This window comes from Helianthus annuus, chromosome 5 (assembly GCF_002127325.2).
Source record: "Helianthus annuus cultivar XRQ/B chromosome 5, HanXRQr2.0-SUNRISE, whole genome shotgun sequence".
NCBI lineage: Eukaryota > Viridiplantae > Streptophyta > Magnoliopsida > Asterales > Asteraceae > Helianthus > Helianthus annuus.
In genome coordinates, this window is record NC_035437.2 from 4,294,325 (window position 1) to 4,299,362 (window position 5,038).

The window sequence follows — 5,038 nt, forward strand, 5'->3', positions numbered from 1 at the left end:
GTATTTCCCGCTGACAAAACCTTTTTCAAACATGTTTCAGGTGATCTGTTATGATCCAGGAAAGGTGCCGTGAAGCACTACAAGCTTAAGAAAGTGGCTCATGATAAAATAAAGAAACATGTTTTGTAAAATAAAAGATTTCCAGTGAAATCAAATGATTGTAAATTACCGGGGTTTTATCCCTAAATTATGTAAACGGGCAGTTTTAAATATTGAAAGATCCTGTTTTAAAATACTTCCGCTGTCGCCTAAATTAAATACCACGGGATTTCTGTCCCGCGGCTCCTGAAACGGGTCAAACCAGGTCGGGGGCCGTGACAAATACACATCGAATCGATAATCAAGTCGACTACTTTCATAAATAATCCATAAATAATCAAACATCCATAATAAAAATCAAAACTTTACTAATCCATTCAACCTAGTCTAGGTAGTTTAAAGGTTTTAGCTTGACATACTGAAAATCAAACACAAAACAAGAATATAAACGAAAGAATGAAACATGATCAAGATTAAAACGAAGAACAATTGAACCTGGATAGTAAAAGCACGGCCCAGATTATTCCTCTTGCTTTAAACCTTCAACCGATACCTTCAAGCTCTAGAAAACGCTCCAAAAGCTTCCAACTTTTTGCTGAAGATCTATCTAATTAGTAGTTAGGGTTAGAGTTGTTTATAATTAAGTTTATATAGGTTTCTATGCATCTACCCAGCTCCAACCCCGTAACATTCTGCGAAAATAAGGCCTCCGCATGGCAAAGTAACTTCATCGTCCCGCTAGGCGGCGCTATCTTTCATCTTTATTATATTTAGGCCATGTTTGGCTTAGCTTTTCAAAACAATTTATAACTTTTTGGAAAAGTTAATAAGTCACAATGGAGTGACTTATTGACTTTTCCCCTCACAAAATAGTTTCACCCAAACACTTTTTAACTTTTCAAAAAGTCAATAAACTAATAAGTCACTAAAATAAGCACTCCCAAACACCCCTTTAATGCCGTCGCATCACGCGAAGGCTTTGGTGTTTTATGGTGTCGTGACGTGGCGTCAACTTTTTCCAGCATTCCTTTGTTGTTTCAGTTTCCGTTTAACCGCGTCTCGTCCGGATCTTGGTAATTCTTCTCGCTTAGCATGTTTTCTAAATTTTCAGCAACTCTAGCGCTTGAGACCTGAAATTAACGAACCTATAAGTAGTAATCAATTCTAACCCTAAAAACGACACAAAATGGCTCGAAATATGTACAAACTTTACATGATAAATAGATGTATTTTGCAATACATCATGCACATTATTTTTTCTGGATCTTGCCATGTCTACACGTCCGGATTTGGTGACAATATCCACGAAAAATTCTAGGCTACTGTCATCAAACAAATAGAACTCATCGGGGGAAGATATAAATTGTTATACTTATTGTGGTGTAAAAAGATTTGGTTGAATATTTGGATAGAAGAATTTAAGAAATTGAGAAAAAGTTATGGTGTAAAGGGAGAATTTGAGTTAAAAAATGTGAAAGAATGAAGTCAATATATAGATTTTATTTTATTTCTTTTTTTTTAAAAGTTCCCCAATCATCCTTAGATTTTCTTATTTAAAAGTTTTGCTTGTTAATCTAACTAGGTTTTTTAGCCCGCGCCGCGTTGCGGCGCCTGTCAAACAGCCAAAAGCGGCGCCTGTCAAACAGCCAAAAAATCTAACCGAAAATGAAACATATATATACAAACACACATGATTCAGTGTTGAAGCAAACGTATCCTGAACAAAACAAAAGGCCAAACTTAAAACCTTACAAATTACTCTACAAAGAAGTGACTCACTATTTCTATAGCATCCAGTTAAGTTTGGCCATGCAAACCTTTCTCCAGCCAACAACATGAACTAAGGCGGCTCATCACCATCCTATCCAACCAAATCCTGGTATATTAAAGATCGATGCAATGATATATACATAACTACAAATTTACAATATAAGACAAATTCATAGTCAGCACACAACATAAAAACGTGAGACGTTAAATTCTTCATTTGTACTACTGAAAGGAAGAAGCTCATTTGAAAGTAATAAACTAATAAACACCAAGAAAAACTCAGATAATTGTTGTGTTGTCTTAGTTTTTTTTTTATGTTCTTTTAATGAGAAACCATTTAATTGGGAAAAGGAATTAGAGATTTACTTATCCTACACATCCAAATAATTGCGGGTGAGTTACTCTATGATGAACTCTTATGGGGCAGTTTGTGCCCATATCCTACCATATAAGTCATCTTCATTGACCCATCTCCTAATATATAGTCAACCTGCAACAAATATACAAATTGATAAGTTTTCTCAATGAGTTTACCTGCCAAGATGTTTAAAAAAGAACAACAAAAATCAAGAAAGATACCTGTTCCTTGCAAGACTTATTAGGGTAGAAAATTAAGAAAGCAATCATTTTTTGTGGGCTATATGTCTGCACAAAACCTCAATTCAGCGAGTATTAAGTATTGAAAGTGATTAATGATTAGAAATAGGGTGTAACTGTATTTTTTGGTGTCCTAACTCAATCAGATGTCTTAGATATACATTAAAATTGTACTGTAGCAAGTAGCCAAGTATACGAACATAGTATTGTTCATGTGCAATGCATTCTTCTTATCTATTCTTGTCCGAGAAACAACCATAAACTTAAATTTATCTGGGCGTCTAGCTCATATGTACTAAATAGAGTAAACAATATATCATCATTTGGGATAGCCAGATAGGTGTTTGAATATTAATTCAATATAATCTATTGAAGAAGTTTTGCACTGGTTTGAACAATGAATATGATCTTATGCTGCAAAAAAGGCAGATATAGAAGTGATTCGTTCTGCTTCAAAAGCCAAAAAAACCCTCTCCAGTTTATAACATCATCTATTCCATTTTTTAATGATAAAAAATGATAAGAGACTCCTATTACACAGTATGCTTCAGCAAGTACTTACCTAATAATGAGTTTCTTCTTGTAGGATAGATGTATGGGGACTAATACAAATCTTATACCTAATGAGAAGGGTTGTATTAATAATATACATTCCAGTATACTGTACAATTTAAAGGCGTATATTTGTAGGGAGACATATTTCGATGTCAATCTAAAAAGATTACCATGCGAATATGTCTTAACTGTAAGATAGTCAAAAGCATTATTATGCCAATATGGGAAGTCTGTACATAGCACCACAACACCAACAATGATCTGTATGATATATTATCTCATGAGATAACTTAAAAGGAGTGTACTAATTTACCCAAGCATGTTTTCAGTACTCAAAAAAAGCTCCTATTATCATAAATTCATAATGAAAACAACAATATAATATATTTCAAAAAAACACACATACCCTGTTGGATGAATACCAAAGAGGCAAAACAAAATCAAAAGATTAAAGCTTACCAAACATATCGCCTTCTTAATCGTTGGTACCTTCAACTCTCTGAACTATAAGGTGACCGAAATGCGTCCCCCTATTTTGAGCGGAGCCGACCGTCCATATGTTCCACACGACCATTGTTTGACACCATCTATCGCCTGAAACCTAACCCTCATCGTCTCCGTCATCACCTTCGAGTCATGAACCTTAGTTGTCGACTATATGAGGTTTCAATTGACCCACCACTGTTTTGTAATTAGACAAAAGATCATCATCATGAGCCTCAACGTGCTCTAAGCTTCGATTCATAGGGTTGACACGCCAATACAATCAACGCAACTTCCCCAGAGTTCACTTTTCTATCACCGGCTCCCTCTTTCTATCTCTTATACTTTCTTGAAAGAAGACTATAACACATGAATTATTTGATCAAACTACTCCAGATTATAGGATGAGTAGTCTCAGCCAAGGAATATCTATCAAAACTATATTTATACCACTGTTCTGAGATATATGAAGATGGATCCTGTCAATGAAAAAAAAATACATTAGACATCAAAATGATAAAATAATCAAAATTTCAAACCAATTGTAACATGGCTTCCACAACTATCATAAAACTAATACTCATCACAACCGCAACTGCACCAAAAGTTATATAAAAATACAATGCCTAGTTCCATTTGGAATGATTTAGTAATTTTTTATTCATTATAATACTTCTGTTACAATAAGTGTGCCAAGGGTTGCAATTTTCCATAATAATGATTTGAGTTTTAAAGCTTTGTGACGAATAAGTTGTTTTAGAATCAGCTCCAAAGTACTGTGAACCCAAGATTTTACCACCTACTATCCAAGTCCATGTATTATCTTCTCCAAATCAATTATTTATATAAGTAATAGCTGCTCTACCAAAAGTGTGAATTAATCATTTTGTTTTCTTTATATCAGCAACAGCAAACACACCAATTCTCAATCACATGCATAAAATCCAAAAGAAACCCTAGCTCAGAAACAGTTAGTCGAACGCAAATTTAATACATAAATTCAGCACCAACCAACAATCCTAGAAAGCATCAGTCACATGGTTAATTAAAAAAAAACCCTAGATCGAAAAGGATTTCAAATGATTACCTCCAAGATAGCATATTATTACGAAAAAACATATCAGAAAACGAAAAAGGGTAACTTTTAACCATAAACTATGTTGAATCGTGTAGTTCATACCTTTTCCAGCATCGACCTATTCAAGGCGGCGGCGGAAAGAGGGTGGATGCGTGGGAGGGATCGGCAGAGGGTTGAGGTAGGATTTTTAAGGGTTTTGAAAAACTGGTTTGAGAATGATGAAATCAAAATGGGAGAGAAAGCAGCAGGTGGCACGCGTAAAGAAAAGGCGGTCCAAACTAAAACGTACACTTGTCCAGCACTACGACCTAAGGTAAAAAAAGTAAAAAAGAGGGAAAAACTTATACTCACCAAAGAATCGAACCGCTACCAAATGAATTAACATTGACATAACCAACCAATTTACCAACACCTATAACACATTCTAAATTCAAAATCAGTTATATTTAAACACTATCAGAACGCAGAAGGAAAGAAGAAGCAAATCATGAAATGACATGTGGCTATAGTTACTGT

At 34.7% G+C, this 5,038-nt stretch overlaps 1 long non-coding RNA gene across 6 annotated transcripts; it reads right to left on the reverse strand.

Moving 5' to 3' along the window:
- Positions 1 to 769: 769 nt before the first annotated feature.
- LOC110939744 lies at positions 770 to 4,784 on the reverse strand. 6 transcript variants are annotated; one of them, XR_002592432.2, is made up of 5 exons: positions 4,625 to 4,784; positions 3,421 to 3,923; positions 2,389 to 2,454; positions 1,819 to 2,299; positions 770 to 1,169 (listed from the first exon to the last, which is right to left on the reverse strand). It is a non-coding gene; the product is annotated as an uncharacterized LOC110939744 (long non-coding RNA). The 6 variants fall into 6 exon arrangements; XR_002592435.2 differs by having other exon boundaries at positions 770 to 1,358; XR_002592436.2 differs by having other exon boundaries at positions 770 to 1,900; positions 2,176 to 2,299; positions 4,625 to 4,783.
- Positions 4,785 to 5,038: the final 254 nt, after the last annotated feature.